The 20,754-nt window shown below is 41.6% G+C and overlaps 1 long non-coding RNA gene across 4 annotated transcripts in view; it reads left to right on the top strand.

The window, feature by feature from the left end:
* The window catches only part of LOC117077470, a 102,674-nt gene that overhangs the window by 75,443 nt on the left and 6,477 nt on the right, over nt 1-20,754 (top strand). The window contains exons 9-11 of one of the 4 annotated variants that reach the window (XR_004434778.1): nt 283-405; nt 2,370-2,483; nt 2,557-2,626. The exons of 1 other annotated variant lie outside the window; for it this stretch is intronic. This is a non-coding gene — a long non-coding RNA (uncharacterized LOC117077470). Of the gene's footprint in view, nt 1-282; nt 406-2,369; nt 2,484-2,556; nt 2,714-7,852; nt 8,140-20,754 lie in introns of those variants that run through there. 2 more of the 4 variants (XR_004434780.1, XR_004434779.1) reach the window with 2 other exon arrangements.

The following is a 20,754-nucleotide window of genomic DNA, read 5'->3' as shown; positions in this document are numbered from 1 at the left end:
TTTAAATTACTTCATCTCACTATATTTGACCTACCATATATTTTTCGAATTATAATTTCTTAAAGTTCTTCTAGAGTAAAATATAAGAAAACTCAAGCCCTCAAAAGTATATATTGAATATAGATTCATGCAGGTATTATAAGGTGTTCTAAAGATTTTGTACAAAATTACAAACAGTATACATTGAATTATTTTGAAAGTAAAATGTATGTGGGACTGTGTATCTGTATCATATCTGTCTCCACATATACACAGTTTTTAAATGACATATATATATTTTAGACAGGCTCTCACCCTATCACCGAGACTGGAATACAGTGGCATGATTGTGGCTCACTGCACCATCGACCTCCCTGGGCTGAAGTAATCCTCTCAACTCAGACTTCCAAGTAACTTGAACTACAGGTACACACCACTGTGTCTGGCTATGTTTTGTAGAGCCAGGGTCTCACTACATTGCCTGGGCTGGTCTCACACTCTTGGGCTCAAATGATCCACCTGCCTCAGCCTCCCAAAGTGCTGGGATTACAGTTGTGAGCCACCACACCCACCCAATGCCATATATTTTATTTTTTATTATTTTTTTTGAGACAGTCTCGCTGTCGCCCGGGCTGGCGTGCAGTGTTGCTATCTCGGCTCGCTGCAACCTCCGCCTCCCAGTATCAAGCGATTCTCCTGCCTCAGCCTCCCAAGTAGCTGGGACTACAGGCACCTGCCACCACGCCCAGCTAATTTTTGAATTTTTAGTAGAGACAGGGTTTCACCATGTTGGCCAGGCTGGTCTCGAACTCCTGACCTCGTGTGATCTGCCCGCCTTGGCCTCCCAAAGTGCTGAGATTACAGTTGTGAGCCATCATACCCGGCCTAATGCCATATATTTCAAATCATGGTCAGTGTTACAGTGAGTACATGTTTGAATATGATAGTATTGGCCAACAAATTTTTACCATTAATTCATATTTATATTAAGACAGACATTAATGAAATGTAGCTGCATGTGAGTGGTGTGAATACTTCCATCTTAAAGTTTTCTTAGGTTACACATCTAGGTGACGGAATGTGAGAGATGCCTATCTCAACTATCATTTATTGAATTTTGTTATATTTCTTTTGAGATTTTAAAGATAAAATTTAAGGTAAGAATTAGGGATAAAAATTTGAGAAGAATTAAAAACTAATTCTGAGGTATAAGTATGTATAATACATATTTATATTATATATAATATGTATTTATATATGTTTTCATGTATGTATAGGTAGATTTTTAGGTTTTCATTTTGTTGCACAGGCTGGAGTGCAGTAGCACAGTCCTGGCTCACTGCAACCTCTGCCTTATGGGTTCAAGCAATTCTTGTGCCTCAGCCTCCCGCGTAGCTGAGATTACAGGCGCCTGCACCATTCCCAGCTGTTTCTTTTTTTTTGTATTTTAGTAGAGATGGCATCTCACCATGTTGCCCAGGCTGGTCTTGAACTCCTGAGCTCAGGCAATCTGCCCATCTCGGTTTCCCAAAGTGCTAGGCTTACAGGCATGAGTCACTGCACCTGGCCGAGAACTTCTTTCTTAACAACTCAACCAATCGAGTAATTCTTTGCAAATATTTTATTGTTTAAAATCCAGATATTGCAAATTTTTTATAACAATGTCAAAAACTGTTCAAGAATCACATGTGAAAATTTTCACTCTAAAACATGATGTTTTTTAGATTGCTAAATCCAATTTAAATGTAAATTTACTGTGGTGTTCGCATATATATATGTAGAACTTTTATCTATGTATTGAAAATGGGACAAAATATGGAAAAAGTTATCAATGTTTAATACACAGTTTTATGACATTGCTTTTCTTTTGATCAGCACATAGTTTCTTTTTACTTCTTTGCAAATTCCACGCCTTTTCTACTAATGAGAAAATATAGGATTGAATCCTAACGGAAAAACAGTAAGACACATACACAGCAAAGTCATAGGACATGGTTGTAGGCCATTGCCATTTCATGACACTGGAAAATATTTCTGTACCAATTATTAAATAATGAAACCATGAGACAAAATCCTGTGATCCATCTGATTAGCATTTATAGTCATTTCTGTATTTGTGTACATTCAAGAAGGGTTGTGTGTGTCAGTCAAGCTTAAGAGCCATCTGGACCCTTATCTTAGAGCTCCACTAAATAGCAATCGCGGCCTTCCCCTCAACATGTAAGACCTAATGCCTAGGTCAGAACATAGAGTAGAACTCCCAGGGAACCTGGGTAGAGAGTCAGGACAAGAACCACATGGCCTGGTGCTTAGATTTGCTCTTCTCCAAGACCTTAGAGGTAAACATGTGTTGCTGCTTTTTTTGTTTGTTTGTTTGTTTGTTTCCGTAGGCATGGATCCCTGAAGTCTGTCCCCGATACTACAAGACATTTTGATATCATAATAAAACACTTCAGATATGATGCTGAGTGAAAAAGCAGAAAGGGGAAGACTTGGTTGTGCGGGTACTGAGTTCTTTTCCTTTTCTTTTCTTTCTTTTTTTTTTTTTTTGAGACCAGTTCTCGTTCTGTCACCCAGGCTGGAGTGCAATGGAGCGATCTTGGCTGGCCAATACTGAGTTCTTGAAAAGAGGAGATATTTGATGAGGGTGAGTGGATTAGATCTCAGTTTAATATCCAATGGGGCCAGACGTGGTGGGATTACGAGGTGGGTGGCTCATCTGAGGTCAGGAGTTCCCGACCATCCTTGTCAACATGGTGACACACGTCTCTGCTAAAAATACAAAAACTAGCCGGGCGTGGTGGTGCGTCCCTGTAATCCCAGCTACTTGGGAGGCTGAGGCAGGAGAATTACTTGAACCCGGGAGGCAGAGGTTTCAGTGAGCCGAGATTGCGCCGCTGCACTTCAGCCTGGGCAACAAGAGAGAAACTGCGTCTCAAAAAAAAAAAAAAAAAAAAAAAATCCAATGGAAGCCAAAAGCAAAATGCTGAGTGGAATACGTTTATGCAAGTCAAGCAAAGTGTTAAATAGTTTTAATTTCTAGTATCTTTGTCCCTTCATGGCATTTTTTTCAAACGTGATGGGCGGGAGAGGAGCGCCTAGAGCTACTTGGCTTTTTTCGGGCAATACTGCCATCGTGCGGAAATAGTTTCATAGCATCTGAAACTGTGAGCGTTTCCTCCACGTAAACCCTGGCAGTCGCGGAAGGAATAGCCAGTGGAGGCTGAACAGGCCCAAGGCACAAGTTGGCATTCCTACCTACCTTGAGGTCTGGCAGAAGCAATGGACAAACGCAAAGTCTTAGTGAAGTATCTGGTGAGTGAGGGACCAGGACTGAGCCAGCTGCATCGAGGAAATAAGAATGTAATGGAAAGCCTAAGCAATTATCTAAGCCCACAAGCCAGGATTATCTGTGACTTTATAAGTTCATGGGAAAGTCTTTTCTCATAATAGGACACTGATGGTAATCTCAGTTCTCTCAAGGAGGGCAGATAGGTGGCTTTTTTCCGTTGGACATTTTCTGAGAAGGATGGCATTGTTTAGTCCTGAGCAAACCAGTATTTATCTCATCCTAGCGAGTGTTCTGTATACCAGCTTCAAAGCTAGTTCTTCATGAAGATATCCACCCTTAGGTGTGGAGACCTCCAGATACTCCATGACTCATAATTGAAAAATCAACAAGGGTGGCTAAAATTGTATGGGTGACTTGTTCCCCATGACATTCTTTTTCACTGTTTATTATCTCAGTATCTGAATCTTTTAAAAAAGGATATAATGTTAGTCTGGTACTGTAGTGTGACCTTCCAGTCAAGAGCTTCTTCAGGTAGGACTTCTCCTGGCCTCTGAGGATTCAGGCAGGCATTCCAGGATAAGGGACCTGGCTTTTGTGACATCCTTGACTATACCTAGCACTTCCCCCAGCTGGTTACAGTTGAGTTGAGTGATGGTCTGTAGACATAGATGCTATTGGCATTCAGGAGTGTCTTAAAGATTTGGCCAGGCCCGGTGGCTCATGCCTGTAATCCTAGCAGTTTGGGAGGCTGAGACAGGTGGATTGGTTGAGCTCAGGAGTTCGAGACTAGCCTGGGTAACATGGTGAAGCTCTGTCTCTACAAAAATTCCCACAAAATTAGCTGGGCACATTAGTGCCTGCCTATAGTCCCAGCTACTTAGGAGGCTAAGCTGGGGGGATTGCTTGAGCCCTGGAGGTCGAGGCTGCCATGAGCAACAGTGCACTTCTTCCTGGGAGACAAAGTGAAACCCTGTCTAAAAAAAAAAAAAAGTCTTAAAGACCCCCCGGGAAGCTTTTCTCAATGACCCCCATTCCTGGGAATGACAAAATGACACCTAAACTCCCCACACTATTTCACCTAAAGTTGACTTAGATATCTACTAGATCAGGGGTCTCCAGTTCCTGGGTCACGAACCTGTACTGTTCTGTGACCTCTTATGAACTGGGCTGCACAGCAGGAGGCAGCACAGGAGACAGCATGGAGCAGGCAAAGTTTCACTGGTATTTAAAGCCACTCCCCATTGCTTGCATTACTGCCTGAGTTCCACCTCTTGTCAGCACTGGCAACATTATATTCTCATAGGAGCATGAATCCTATTGTGAACTGTTCATGCAAGGATCTAGGTAGGGCTCTCCTTATGAAAATCTAATGCCTGATGCTCTGTCACTGTCTCTCATGACCCCCAGATGGCATCATCTAGTTGCAGGAAAACGAGGCTCAGGGTACCTACTGATTCTACATTATGGTGAGTTGTATAATTATTTCATTATGTATTACAGTGTAATAACAATAGGAATAAAGTGCACAGTTAATGTAGTGCGCTTGAATCTTCCTGAAACCATCCCCAACCTTGGATCGTGCAACATTTATCTTCCACAAAACCGATCCCTGATGTTAAAAAGGTTGGGGACTGCTAAACTACCTCCTCTGGAGAAATAGCTTGTTCTGACCATTTTTGTAGAAGAGCGCAGCCCTACATGTAAGACAGTGTCCAAAGTGCTGGGATTACAGGTGTGAGCCACCATACCCGGCCTATAATCCAAGTTTAATGCAGATTTATTTTTTACATGAAATTAATAATTATATATATATGGAAAGATACATATGGAAATGATCCAAAAGGTTAGTTGCCTTGACACGTTGTATGGTAGTGTTTTTCTTCTTTAGTAGTATGCGGATTTTTCCGAATCTTTGGCAAGCATTATTTTTTAATTAATTAGTGGGAGAATACTGTAAGCATTATACCTAAAAGACAAGTTATAAAATGCAGACCCCACCCCCCCATAAAGTCTCAGGAAACACCTGAAGAATATGTAATGGCATGGGAACATGCTGTGTTTTCATGTTAGATGATGAGACCCTGAGATGAAACACTGAGTAACCTCGACAGGAATTGAACACATGTACTATGAGTATCATGCCATGTGGAACATATTTGACTTGCAGTAATGACAACTGTCATATCCCTCCTCTATGGCTCATGCCAAATTACTGCCTACAATGTAACACCTGAGCTAGAACGTGAAGAACTCCCTGGTTGTCCGGGAGGGGAGCCAGAACAGACACCACCAGGATTTATAAATTGTTTGCCAGGGAAGATCTCTAAGTTTCTAGCAACTCTCCTTTTTGTGCCCTCATCCGTTGAATTTATCCCCTGAAGGAGACAGTTTGATGTCTTGGCAAGTACTGGACATATCATCCTGTGAAGTAAATCATACCCATATAGACTAGATCAAGAAGACATGTAATTTCTGAGAGAATAAGATTCTTGATGAGGGTGTGTGGTTTAGGGTTCGTTTGGTTTCAGACGGAAAACAAAAGCAAGGCCAGGCGGGGTGGCTCATGTCTGTAATCACAGCACTTTGGGAGGCCGCGGCGGGCGGATCACCTGAGGTCAGGAGTTCTTGTTCAACCTGGCCAACATGGTGAAACCTCGTCTCTACTAAAAATACAAAAATTAGCTCGACTTGGGTGCGGTGCCTGTAATCCCAGCTGCTTTGGAGGCTGAGGCAGGTGAATCGCTTGAATCCGAGAGGCCGAGGTTGCAGTGAGCTGAGATCGCGCCACTGCACTCTAGCCTGGGCGACAGAGCGAGACTCCGTCTCAGAAAAAAATAAAAAAGAAAAGAAAAGAAAGAAAGAAAGAAAAAAAAAGAAAACAAAAAAAAGCGAAAGTGCATCAGTAAGACCAGGTGGCCCAAACAGGGCAAAATGCAAGGCAGCCATGTTTGGTGGCTCCTTTGTCTATGGGTGGCATTTTTTCACACAAGAAGGCGGGAGTAGAGGAATCCAAGGTAAGTCTTTTTGGCATATCTGGAACTCTACTGCCATCGTGAGGTTGTCGTTTAGCGATACCCTAAGCCATTACAGAGTTCTAGTGAGGACTACCTATTGGGGCAGGTGTGGTCTGGTAAGAGGTGGAAGAGGCTTCGCCTTCATGCTGGGAATCCTTGCTTAGTCTCATCTGAGGCTTTAAAAGAGACCTGAGCATTGGCGGTACCTTGGTATAGAACCTGGAGAGTGAAGGTTCTAATAGCAAATCCTGTAAACGTCCTCTGGAAGAACGCTGTTCATTGTGCGCGGATACTGATGCCACAAGAGACCCAAAGACCCGTAGCAAGATGTGAAAACCTCCTGCCTGGTGGTCCAAGGGACAGGAACAGGAGACAGATGCCCACAAGAGCCTGCATTTGTCTTTGAGTGGGTTCCCGCAGTTCTGCCCAGACGAGGAACCGAGGCCCCGCCCCACGACTTCCTGTGTCAGGACGGCCTGGCAGGCGCTGGTTCACTCCAAGCCCTCACTCTCCAGGTTCTACACCAAGATACCGCCAATGTCCAGCTCTGTTCTTAGGGTCTTAGAAGAGAAGGCAAGAAGACCTAGCCTGGAGCCCACACCTCTTCCATCTCCCCGCACATCAGACCTTCCGCAACAGAGAGAAGAACGCTGTTCTCGAGAACAGTGTAATGGCGTAGGTGATTCATGAAACTCCGTCCTCGCGATGGCAGTAGTGCTCCAGATACGCCAAGAAGCCCTGTCTAGCTCCCTCTTCTCCCGCCCCTCGTGTCTGAAAAAACTCCAGCAAACATGACTGCCTTATGTTTTGCCCAGTTTGGGGGCAACCTGGTCTTACTACCCAACTTTCGCTTTTGTTTTCCATCTGAAATCAAACTGAGACCTAAAACCACCCACCCTCATCAGGAATATTGTTCTTTCAGAAATTAAATTGACACCTTACCTTGTCTATGGAGTTCTGCTTTCATTATATGCAATCTGTGCAGTTCTGCTCAACATTCTATATCCAGTACTTTCCCATAGTATCAGATTTTCTACCTGAAAGGATACGTGTAAAGTATCCAAGCTTAAGAGAGAGAATAAAATGCTGGAAGTTCAAGACTTAGAGAAAGGCCTCTCTAGCCACCCTATTTTCCTTTGAGACTCTCAAGATACTCTGCGTTTATTTTCAGTCCTACACTAATACTTGTTTGGGAGTTACTCCTGTTCCAGGAACGAAGCCGGGCCCGCTGCATTTTCTAGAGGCCTAGTACGGAAAAACAGGCAAACTAGGAAAGACGGGAATTTATTGCTGTAACTGGATACAGGAAGAAGGCCGCAGATAATTCCACCAGACCAACTCAAAGTGTTACAATTTTCTTAGTGCTTATACAGGTTGGGGTTATGTGCCTACTGCAGTATAGCATTCGCCTATGTCCATTGGTAACTAATTTTGCTTTAACTAGAATGTCAGAGGCAAAAAAAAAAAAAAAAAATGCTTGCTAAGTCCAATTAAAAGGGCCCCAGTACCTTCAAAGTCTGTCTACTGTGGTACTGAAATGATTATTTCTGTCTTGTCTCCTTTACAGCTTGGTTCGGAGAGCTGCCTTGGACTCTCCAATGAATTCAACAGTTGCCTCTGTTACCTTGACTCGTCTCAGATTTCGTTGACCCAAGATGGGTCCTAGCACTAGGAATATAAGACTGTCTCCATTATTTTGGCTTGCTCCAGGTTAGGGAGAAGCCCGTGCAAGGTTCCTGCTGACCATGTGTTTCTTTCTTTTCTTTTGTTTTTTGAGACGAAGTTTCGCTCTTGTTGCCCAGGCTGGAGCGCCATGGTGCGATCCTGGCTCATGGCAACCTTCGCCTCCTGGATTCAAGCAATTCTCCTGCCTCAGCCTCCCGAGTAGCTGGGATTACAGGCATGTGCCACCATGCCCGGCTAATTTTGTATTTTTAGTAAAGTCAGGGTTTCTCCATGTTGGTCAGGCTGGTCTCAAACTCGCGACCTCAGGTGATCTGCCGGCCTTGGCCTCCCAAAGTGCTGGGATTACAGGCGTGAGCCACTGTGCCCGGCCTTGACCGTATGTTTCATTTCTAGCTTTGATGTCTGGGCACCGATTTTCCTTGGTTTACTATTTGCTCAATATTAAGGCAGCTCTGTAGAAATTTGTCTGTGTAACTGAGGTGCTACGCAGGCCTGCCTGTGTGAATGTCATGCAGGCCTGTCTGTGTGATTGTCAGGGAGAATTGGCCTGCCACAATACTTTTCTAAGCATAGCAATAGAGGTAGTTAGGATAATTCGTATATTACAGAAATTGCCTTACAGAGAGTACACATTTCTATACTCTCCTTCCATAACAGACACTTAAAAAAAAAAAAAAAAAGTAATGTATACTTGCTGTGGATCTCATTTAAGATTGCAACAGAAGCACTTTTCAATACTATTAAATGGCTTTTTACTCTTTCCATATTTTAAGCATTTTAGTTTATTTTCTTAATTTCCTATTTTTAATTTTTTGATACATTATATTTGTATATATTTAAGGGTACATGTGAAATTTTGTTACATGCATATAATATGTAATGATCAATTCATGATATTTAAGTTACCTGTCAACAAAGTATTTATCATTTCTATGTGTTGGGTACATTTCAAGTCCTTTCTTCCAGCTATTTTAAAACTACAGAAAGTTGTTAATTATAGTCACCCTACTCTTCTATCAAGTTTAGAACTTATTTTTTCTAACTGTATGTTTCTACTCATTAACCAACTCTCTTCAGCTTCACTGCCCTCCTGCAAATACACCCTTCCCTGTCTCTGGTGTCTGTCATTCCACGCTCCACCTCCATGCCAACAGGTATTTTAGCTCCTACAGATGAATGAGAGCTATATTTTCCTTTCTGTGTCCGGCTTATTTTACTTAACATAACAATCTTCAGTTCCATCCATGTTGCTGCAAATACATGATTTCATTTTTTTAATGGCTGAAAAGTATTCCATTGTGTATATATGGACTGCATATTCTAGGTTTTCCAGTTCGTTAGTGTATAGTCGTTTGTAATACTCTCTGATGATCTTTTGCATTTCTGTGATATCAGTGGTAATCTCTCCTTTACCATTTCTGATTTTGTTTATTTGGGTCTGTTCTTTTCTTGGTTAGTCTAGCTGGTGGTTTATCAGTTTCATATACATATATAAATATACATTCATATATACACATATATGAATATACATTAATATACATACACACACACACACACACACACACACACACATACATATATATATATAAAACTCACCCAGGCTGGAGTGCGGTGGTGTGATCTTGGCTCACTGCAACCTCCACCTCCTGGGTTCAAGCGATTATCATGCTCCAGTCTCCCTAGTAGCTGGGTTTACAGGCGTGCACCACTATGCCCAGCTAGTTTTTCTGTTTCTAGTAGAGATGGGATTTCACCATTTTGGCCAGCTGGTCTCGAACTCCTGACCTCAAATAATCCACCCGCCTCTGCCTCCCGAAGTGCTGGGATTACAGGAGTGAGCCATCGCACCTGGCAGTTTTGTTCATATTTTTTTTTTTTCACTTTCAGTTGTTTTTTACTGCTTTTAAAAGTAATAATAAAGAAATTCTGAAAAACATTGGTCTACATAAAGAAACACAAATCACTAGCAATACTACCAAATAGAGGTAACTACTGACATGTTGATATATGTATTTCATTATTTCCTTAAAAACAAGGCTTTGTGGGCAAGAGTTGTAAATCCAGAATCAAACTACCTCTCATCACTGGTCTAAGCTACTATCATCTCTTGACAGGGTTATTACAATCACCTCTTATTTCCATGATTCCAACAGCTCCTCTCCAGTCTATTCTATACCAAACAGCCAAAAAGATCTCTTAAAATATCAGTCATATTTCATCCCTCTGCTGAAAACCCTACAATGGCTTCTCATCTCATCAATGTGTAAGTCCAAAGTGCTTACAAAGGTCCTACTTTGTTCATATTTTTTAAGAACCAACTTTTCATTTTGTTGATCCTTTGTGTGGTTTTTCATCTCTATTTTGTTAATTCTACTTGATCTTTATTATTTATTGATCCATGTTACTATGGGTTTTTTTTTTTTTAGTAGAAAATACCTTTTATTTATAAATGATTCAGAAAATAAGGAAATACTCTCAAAAAGAAAAGCACTGATATAAATGGACCATGCCATAATAAGCACTGATTAAATTTAATACTTCTGATTCTCTTGTTTTATGCATAAATCAGTCTTTAGATTCTTGTAAAAGACATAAAGAACTGAATTATTCAATCAATAAACACAATTTACATATTAAGTAAGTAAAGACCTACATCTCACAATTGAGAACGGGATTTTTTTTTTTTTTTGAGACGGACTTCTGGCTCTGCTCTGTTGCCAGGCTGGAGTGCTGTGGCCTGATCTGGCTCACTGCAACCTCCAACCTCCATGTTCAAGCAATTCTCCTCATCAACCTCCCAAGTAGGTGACATTACAGGTGCCTGCAACCACGCTGGCTATTTTGGTATTTTTTAGTAGAGACGGTTTTGCCATGTTGGCAGGTGGTCTTGAAACTTTGACTCAAGTGTCCGCCACCTTGGCCTCCTAAAGTGCTGGGGATAAAGGGGAGCCACTGCGCGGCGAGAATGAGAACTTAATAGGTTTATCAGCATTTGGCACAAAATCATTTAATATATTAAAGTAGTAGAGATTTAGTCATCCATATCATTGGGTTCTGTTCAATAAATTGGAAGTAAACACATGTTACCAAAATCTTATCAAATCTGAAATTAATAAAACTAAAACATGTTTAAGATTCTCTTTACTCAAATGGAAAATTAGAAAGAACTTACATAAGATCCAGAGAAGTAAATTAAAGGCACAAAATTACTCAAGTCAAAATCCTACTACGTCTGCAGATACTTTTCTCAGAGGAAAGCCTTATCCATTAAAAGTATTAAAACGCTTATTTATTTATTTATTATAAGCTCAACTAAGTGTTATATAAAACAGTTTTGAAAATTAAGGTAATAAGACAGAAAGAACTAATCTTACCAAATGTTTTTTTTTTTTTAAGTCAAATTTTTTTTATTTTATTTTGTATTTTTATTTTTTTATTTTATTTTATTTTATTTTTTTATTTTTTTATTTTTTTATTTTATTTTATTTTATTTTTTATTATACTTTAAGTTCTAGGGTACATGTGCATGACGTTTATATCATGTATAACTCCCCAATGCAATCCCTCCCTCCTCCCCCTCCCATGATAGGCCCCAGTGTGTGATGTTCCCCTTCCCGAGTCCAAGTGATCTCATTGTTCAGTTCCCACCTATGAGTGAGAACATGCGGTGTTTGGTTTTCTTCTTGTGATAGTTTGCTAAGAATGATGGTTTCCAGCTGCATCCATGTCCCTACAAAGGACGCAAACTCATCCTTTTTTATGGCTGCATAGTATTCCATGGTGTATATGTGCCACATTTTCTAATCCAGTCTGTCACAGATGGACATTTGGGTTGATTCCAAGTCTTTGCTATTGTGAATAGTGCCGCAATAAACATACGTGTGCATGTGTCTTTGTAGTAGAGTAATTTATAATCCTTTGGGTATATACCCAGTAGGGATGGCTGGGTCATATGGTACATCTAGTTCTAGATCCTTGAGGAATCGCCATACTGTTTTCCATAATGGTTGAACTAGTTTACAATCCCACCAACAGTGTAAAAGTGTTCCTATTTCTCCACATCCTCTCCAACACCTGTTGTTTCCTGACTTCTTAATGATTGCCATTCTAACTGGTGTGAGATGGTATCTCATTGTGGTTTTGATTTGCATTTCTCTGATGGCGAGTGATGATGAGCATTTTTTCATGTGTCTGTTGGCTGTATGGATGTCTTCTTTTGAGAAATGTCTGTTCATATCCTTTCCCCACTTTTTGATGGGGTTGTTTGTTTTTTTCTTGTATATTTGTTTGAGTTCTTTGTAGATTCTGGATATTAGCCCTTGTCAGATGAGTAGGTTGCAAAAATTTTCTCCCATTCTGTAGGTTGCCTGTTCACTCTGATGGTAGTTTCTTTGCTGTGCAAAAGCTCTTTAGTTTAATTAGATCCCATGTGTCAATTTTTGCTTTTGCTGCCGTTGCTTTTGGTGTTTTAGACATGAAGTCCTTGCCCATGCCTATGTCCTGAATGGTACTACCTAGATTTTCTTCTAGGGTTTTTATGGTATTAGGTCTAACATTTAAGTCTCTAATCCATCTTGAATTAATTTTCGTATAAGGGGTAAGGAAAGGATCCAGTTTCAGCTTTCTACTTATGGCTAGCCAATTTTCCCAGCACCATTTATTAAATAGGGAATCCTTTCCCCATTTCTTGTTTTCTCAGGTTTGTCAAAGATCAGATGGCTGTAGATGTGTGGTATTATTTCTGAGGACTCTGTTCTGTTCCATTGGTCTATATCTCTGTTGTGGTACCAGTACCATGCTGTTTTGGTTACTGTAGCCTTGTAGTATAGTTTGAAGTCAGGTAGCGTGACGCCTCCAGCTTTGTCTTTTGACTTAGGATTGTCTTGGCAATGCGGGCTCTTTTTTGGTTCCATATGAACTTTAAAGCGTTTTTTCCAATTCTGTGAAGAAAGTCATTGGTAGCTTGATGGGGATGGCATTGAATCTATAAATCACCTTGGGCAGTATGGCCATTTTCACGATATTGATTCTTCCTATCCATGAGCATGGTATGTTCTTCCATTTGTTTGTGTCCTCTTTGATTTCACTGAGCAGTGGTTTGTAGTTCTCCTTGAAGAGGTCCTTTACATCCCTTGTAAGCTGGATTCCTAGGTATTTTATTCTCTTTGAAGCAATTGTGAATGGAAGTTCATTCCTGATTTGGCTCTCTGCTTGTCTGTTACTGGTGTATAAGAATGCTTGTGATTTTGCACATTAATTTTGTATCCTGAGACTTTGCTGAAGTTGCTTATCAGCTTAAGGAGATTTTGGGCTGAGACGATGGGGTTTTCTAAATATACAATCATGTCATCTGCAAACAGGGACAATTTGACTTCTTCTTTTCCTAACTGGATACCCTTGATTTCTTTCTCTTGCCTGATTGCCCTAGCCAGAACTTCCAACACTATGTTGAATAGGAGTGGTGAGAGAGGGCATCCCTGTCTTGTGCCAGTTTTCAAAGGGAATTTTTCCAGTTTTTGCCCATTCAGTATGATATTAGCTGTGGGTTTGTCATAAATAGCTCTTATTATTTTGAGGTACGTTCCATCAATACCGAATTTATTGAGCGTTTTTAGCATAAAGGGCTGTTGAATTTTGTCAAAAGCCTTTTCTGCATCTATTGAGATAATCATGTGGTTCTTGTCTTTGGTTCTGTTTATATGCTGGATTACGTTTATTGATTTGCGAATGTTGAACCAGCCTTGCATCCCAGGGATGAAGCCCACTTGATCATGGTGGATAAGCTTTTGATGTGCTGCTGAATCCGGTTTGCCAGTATTTTATTGAGGATTTTTGCATCGATGTTCATCAGGGATATTGGTCTAAAATTCTCTCTTTTGTTGTGTCTCTGCCAGGCTTTGGTATCAGGATGATGTTGGCCTCATAAAATGAGTTAGGAGGATTCCCTTTTTTCTATTGATGGAATAGTTTCAGAAGGAATGGTACCAGCTCCTCCTTGTACCTCTGGTAGAATTCAGCTGTGAATCCATCTGGTCCTGGACTTTTTTTGGTGGGTAGGCTATTAATTGTTGCCTCAATTTCAGAGCCTGCTATTGGTCTATTCAGGGATTCAACTTCTTCCTGGTTTAGTCTTGGGAGAGTGTAAGTGTCCAGGAAATTATCCATTTCTTCTAGATTTTCTAGTTGATTTGCGTAGAGGCATTTATAGTATTCTCTGATGGTTGTTTGTATTTCTGTGGGGTCGGTGGTGATATCCCCTTTATCATTTTTTATTGCGTCTATTTGATTCCTCTCTCTTTTCTTCTTTATTAGTCTAGCTAGCGGTCTGTCAATTTTGTTGATCTTTTCAAAAACCAACTCCTGGATTCATTGATTTTTTGGAGGGTTTTTTGTGTCTCTATCTCCTTCAGTTCTGCTCTGATCTTAGTTATTTCTTGCCTTCTGCTAGCTTTTGAATGTGTTTGCTCTTGCCTCTCTAGTTCTTTTAATTGTGATGTTAGAGTGTCAATTTTAGATCTCTCCTGCTTTCTCTTGTGGGCATTTAGTGCTATAAATTTCCCTCTACACACTGCTTTAAATGTGTCCCAGAGATTCTGGTATGTTGTATCTTTGTTCTCATTGGTTTCAAAGAACATCTTTATTTCTGCTTTCATTTCGTTATGTACCCAGTAGTCATTCAGGAGCAGGTTGTTCAGTTTCCATGTAGTTGAGCGGTTTTGATTGAGTTTCTTAGTCCTGAGTTCTAGTTTGATTGCACTGTGGTCTGAGAGACAGTTTGTTATAATTTCTGTTCTTGTACATTTGCTGAGGAGTGCTTTACTTCCAATTATGTGGTCAATTTTGGAATAAGTGCGATGTGGTGCTGAGAAGAATGTATATTCTGTTGATTTGGGGTGGAGAGTTCTATAGATGTCTATTAGGTCCGCTTGGTGCAGAGATGAGTTCAATTCCTGGATATCCTTGTTAACTTTCTGTCTCGTTGATCTGTCTAATGTTGACAGTGGAGTGTTGAAGTCTCCCATTATTATTGTATGGGAGTCTAAGTCTCTTTGTAGGTCTCTAAGGACTTGCTTTATGAATCTGGGTGCTCCTGTATTGGGTGCATATTATTAGGAGAGTTAGCTCTTCCTGTTGAATTGATCCTTTACCATTATGTAATGGCCTTCTTTGTCTCTTTTGATCTTTGATGGTTTAAAGTCTGTTTTATCAGAGACTAGGATTGCAACCCCTGCTTTTTTTTGTTCTCCATTTGCTTGGTAGATCTTCCTCCATCCCTTTATTTTGAGCCTATGTATGTCTCTGCATGTGAGATGGGTCTCCTGAATACAGCAGACTGATGGGTCTTGACTCTTGATCCAGTTTGCCAGTCTGTGTCTTTTAATTGGAGCATTTAGTCCATTGACATTTAAGGTTAATATTGTTATGTGTGAACTTGATCCTGTCATTATGATATTAACTGGTTATTTTGCTCGTTAGTTGATGCAGTTTCTTCCTAGCCTCGATGGTCTTTACATTTTGGCATGTTTTTGCAATGGCTGGTACCGGTTGTTCCTTTCCATGTTTAGGGCTTCCTTCAGGGTCTCTTGTAAGGCAGGCCTGGTGGTGACAAAATCTCTAAGCATTTGCTTATCTGTAAAGGATTTTATTTCTCCTTCACTGATGAAGCTTAGTTTGGCTGGATATGAAATTCTGGGTTGAAAATTCTTTTCTTTAAGAACGTTGAATATGGCCCCCACTCTCTTCTGGCTTGTAGAGTTTCTGCCGAGAGGTCTGCTGTTATCTGATGGGCTTCCCTTTGTGGGTAACCCGACCTTTCTCTCTGGCTGCCCTTAAGATTTTTTCCTTCATTTCAACTTTGGTGAATCTGGCAATTATGTGTCTTGGAGTTGCTTCTGGAGGAGTATCTTTGTGGCGTTCTCTGTATTTCCTGAATTTGAATGTTGGCCTGCCCTACTAGGTTGGGGAAGTTCTCTGGATGATATCCTGAAGAGTGTTTTCCAACTTGGTTCCATTTTCCCCCTCACTTTCAGGCACCCCAATCAGACGTAGATTTGGTCTTTTTACATAATCCATACTTCTTGCAGGCTTTGTTCATTTCTTTTTCTTCTTTTTTCTTTTGGTTTCTCTTCTCGCTTCATTTCATTCATTTGATCCTCAATCGCTGATACTCTTTCTTCCAGTTGATCGAGTCGGTTACTGAAGCTTGTGCATTTGTCACGTATTTCTCGTGTCATGGTTTTCATCTCTGTCATTTCGTTTATGATCTTCTCTGCATTAATTAGTCTAGCTGTCAATTCTTCCACTCTTTTTTTCAAGATTTTTAGTTTCTTTGCGCTGGGTACGTAATTCCTCCTTTAGCTCTGAGAGGTTTGATGGACTGAAGCCTTCTTCTCTCATCTCGTCAAAGTCATTCTCTGACCAGCTTTGATCCGTTGCTGGCGATGGGCTGCGCTCCTTTGCAGGGGGAGATGCGCTCTTTTTTGAATTTCCAGCTTTTCTGCCCTGCTTCTTCCCCATCTTTGTGGTTTTATCTGTCTCTGGTCTTTGATGATGGTGACGTACTGATGGGGTTTGGTATAGGTGTCCTTCCTGTTTGATAGTTTTCCGTCTGACAGTCAGAAGGACTGTCTGTTGGTCTGTTGGAGATTGCTTGAGGTCCACTCCAGACCCTGTTTGCCTGGGTATCAGCAGCAGAGGTTGCCGAAGATAGAATATTGCTGAACAGCGAGTGTACCTGTCTGATTCTTTCTTTGGAAGTTTCTCTCAGGGGTGACGCACCCTGTGAGGTGTGGGGTGTCAGACTGCCCCTAGTGGGGGATGTCTCCCAGCTAGGCTACTCAGGGGTCAGGGACCCACCTGAGCAGGCAGTCTGTCCGTTCTCAGATCTCAACCTCCGCGTTAGGAGATCCACGGCTCTCCCCAAAGCTGTCAGACAGAGTCGTTCGCGTCTGCACCGCCCCGCTCTTTCCCCTTGGACTGCAGCTGTGCGCTGTCCGCAGAGGTAGAGTCTACAGAGACAGGCAGGCTTCCTTGAGCTGCTGTGAGCTCCACCCAGTTCGAGCTTCCCAGCGGCTTTGTTTACCTACTTAAGCCTCAGCAATGGCGGGGCCCCTCCCCCAGCCTCGCTGCTGCCTTGCGGATAGATCGCCGCAGACGGCTGTGTTAGCAGTGAGGGAGGCTCCGTGGGCGTGGGACCCTCCCGGCCAGGTGTGGGATATATTCTCCTGGTGTGCCTGTTTCCTTAAAGCGCAGTATTGGGGTGGGAGTTACCGATTTTCCAGGTGTTGTGTGTCTCAGTTCCCCTGGCTAGGAAAAGGGATTCCTTCCCCCTTGCGCTTCCAGGTGAGGCGATGCCTCGCCCTGCTTCAGCTCACGCTGGTCAGGCTGCAGCAGCTGACCAGCACCGATTGTCCGGCACTCCCTAGCGAGATGACCCCAGTACCTCAGTTGAAAACGCAGAAATCACCGGTCTTCTGTGTCGCTCGCGCTGGGAGTTGGAGACTGGAGCTGCTCCTATTCGGCCATCTTGCTCCGCCCCCAGCACCAAATGTTAATAAACAAATAATTAAACCAAACAAGTGAGAAAAATTGAGTCAAATATTTTGAAAGTGAAGTTACTGGAATAGAAAGCCAAAAATCAATAATCAATGAATTTTAAGCAGATTCTTTGAAATTAGCAATAAAATATGTCAGCCTTGTCTTAGTCCATTCAGGGTGCTATAGCAAAATACCATAGCTAGGTAATTTATAACATTTTATAAATAATAAAACTTACTGCTCACATTTCTGGTGTCTGGGAAGTCCAAGATCAAGGTCTCAGCATATTCATTGTCTGTTGAAGGCTCACTCTCTGCTTCAAAGATGGTACCTTCTAGCTATGTGTTCACATGGAAGAAGAGGTGACAAGCTCTCTCAGGTCTGTTTTATTAGGGAACTAATCCCATTCAGTATGACTGACCCTCCATTATCTAATCAGCTTCCAAAGGCTACATCTCTTAATAATATCACCTTGGGGGTTAGGTTTCAACATATAAATTTTTGGGGATACAGACCTTTACAACATATCTTCCCACCCTTGGGCCCCCCAAATTTGTGTCTTTCCCACATGCAAAATATATTCATTCTATCCTGATAGCCCCCAAATTCTTAACCTGTTTCTGCATCAACTCAAAAGTTTAAAGTCCAAAGTCTCATCTAAATATCATCTACGTTAGATTTGGGTGAGACTCAGGTATCATTCATTCTGAGCCAAATTCCCCTTCTACTCTGAGCCTTTGAAGTTAAACAAGTTTTGTGTTTCCAAAAAACAGTGTTGGGACAGGCATAAGTTAGAAATTCCCATTCCATAAGGGAGAGAGAAGAAAGAAAAAGGGGTAGTATGCTTCAAGTAAGTCCAAAACCCAAGAGCACAAGCAATATTAAACCTTAAGCCTGGAGAATAATCTTCTTTGACTCAGTGTTGTGTCTTTCAGACACACTTGGATGAGGATTGGGCCCCCAATGACTTTTCATGGTTTTACCAGACTTTGCCTTTATGGTGGTTCCTCCATGGCTTTAATAGGCATTGCCCCAATGGTGGCTCTTTTTTTTTGAGACGGAGTCTCGCTCTTTCGTCCAGGCTGGAGTGCAGTGGTGCAATCTCGGCTCACTGCAAGCTCCACCTCCAAGGTTCACGCCATTCTCCTGCCTCAGCCTCCTCAGTAGCTGGGACTACAGGCTCCCACCACCATGCCTGGCTAATTTTTTGTATTGTTAGTAGACGGGGCTTCACCGTGTTGTCCAGGATGGTCTTGATCTCCTGACCTCGTGATCCGCCCATCTCGGCCTCCCAAAGTGCTGGGATTACAGGCGTACGCCACCGTGCCCGGCCTAATGGTGGCTCTTTATTGTAGTCCTGTCCCTGTGGGACATCTTTGTCCATGCCCTGCAGCTCTCTGGGGTACTCTTAGTAATATAGGTGGAGGTAGCCATGTCCCTATAGCTCATTTGCTCTGTGCTCCTGTGGAGATGGCACTGTGTTGATGCTGCCAAGATTTTTACTGCCTGTGCACTTTAGAGTGGTGGCCTGAACCACATCTGGGCCCACTTGAGACACATCTGATGAGAGAGGAAGCTGAAAAATGCTGTGCCAGAACGCAGGGAGTGGAGACTTGAGGTAGTTCAGGGCAGCAAGCACCGAGGTTCCTTGGGTGCCCATGGTCCCTCTTTTGACCTCATTTTACACTCCAGGTTTGGTATTCTGAGCCTGTGATGTGAGTGGATGGTCTCTAAAATGCCTTTAGGGTCATTCTCTTACTGTCATGCAGAATAGCATCTGGCTTCCTTCTATCCCTACTAATTTTCTTATCAAATGGTGGTTTGGTCATACCTTTAGTATTCTCTTCTGAATATGCTTTTTCATTAATTCTTTACAACATAGCCACACTGAGAATTTACCAGATCTTTACATTCTGCTCTGCTTCCCTTTTGATTATAAATTGTTTTTAATTTGTTTCTATCTTCTTGTATTTTACTACAAGTATTCAAGAGAGGCCATACCACACCCTCAACACTTTGCTTAGATATTTATTTCACCAACTTTTTGCTCACAAGTTCCACCTTCTACAAAGCCCTAGGATACATACACAGTTCAGCCAGGTTATTTGCCACTTTATAAGAGGGATGACTTTTCCTCCAGTTTCTGATAACATTTCTCATTTTCACCTGAGACTTCATCAGAATGGCCTTTACCATCCAGATTTCTACCAAAATTCTGTTCATGACCTCTTAGGAAATCTCTAAGAAGATTAAGGCATTGTTACAGGTCTCCTCTTCTGAGCCATAACCAGATCACTCTTAACACTCTGCTCGCAGAAACGTAGGCTTTTTCTAGCCTGATCCTTTGCATTCTTACAGCCTCTACCCATTACCCAGTTCCCAAGCTGCATTCACATTTGTAGGTATTTGTTAGAGCAGCACCCCACTTCCTGCTATCAATTTCTACCTTGATTCTTTCAGGATGCTATAACAAAGTATCTTGGACTGGGTAATTTTTAAAAACATAATTTACTGAGAATCCTGGAGTCAGGGATTTCGAACATTAAGGTGGCAGAAGATGTGGTGTACAATGAAGGCTCAGTCTCTGCTTCAAAGTTGGCACCTTCTAGCTATGTCTTCATATGGTAGTAGAAGTAAAAGAGCTCCCTCAGGCCACTTTTTTAAGGACACTAATCCCATTCATGAGGGCAGATCCTCATGACCAAATCACCTCCCATAGGCCTTACCTCTTAATACCATTACCATCGGGATTAGGTATTTGGGGCAATCATTAAAAAGTCATTAGGTATTTGGTGATCATTAAAAAGTCAGGAAACAACAGATGCTGGAGAGGTTGTGGAGAAATAGGAATGCTTTTACACTGTTGGTGGGAGTGTAAGTTAGTTCAACCATTGTGGAAGAGTGTGTCGATTCCTCAGGGATCTATAACCTGAATTTCCATTTGACCCAGCAATTCCATTACTGGGTATATACCCAAAAGATGATCAATCATTCTACTATAAAGACACATGCACACATATACATATGTTTATTGCAGCAATGTTCACAATAGCACAGACTTGGAACCAACCCAAATGCCCATCAATGATAAACTGGATAAAGAAAATGTGGCACATATATACCATGGAATACGATGCAACCACAAAAAAGGATGGATTCATGTCTTTTGCAGGGACATGGATGAAGCTGGAAACTATCATTCTCAGCAAACTAACACAGGAACAGAAAACCAAACATAAGTGGGAG

The sequence above is a fragment of the Trachypithecus francoisi genome, unplaced genomic scaffold (assembly GCF_009764315.1).
Source record: "Trachypithecus francoisi isolate TF-2019V2 unplaced genomic scaffold, Tfra_2.0 Lachesis_group6, whole genome shotgun sequence".
In the NCBI taxonomy this organism is placed as follows: domain Eukaryota; kingdom Metazoa; phylum Chordata; class Mammalia; order Primates; family Cercopithecidae; genus Trachypithecus; species Trachypithecus francoisi.
Note: the sequence above shows the minus strand (reverse complement) of the source record. Positions and strands in the feature narration are given on the sequence as shown.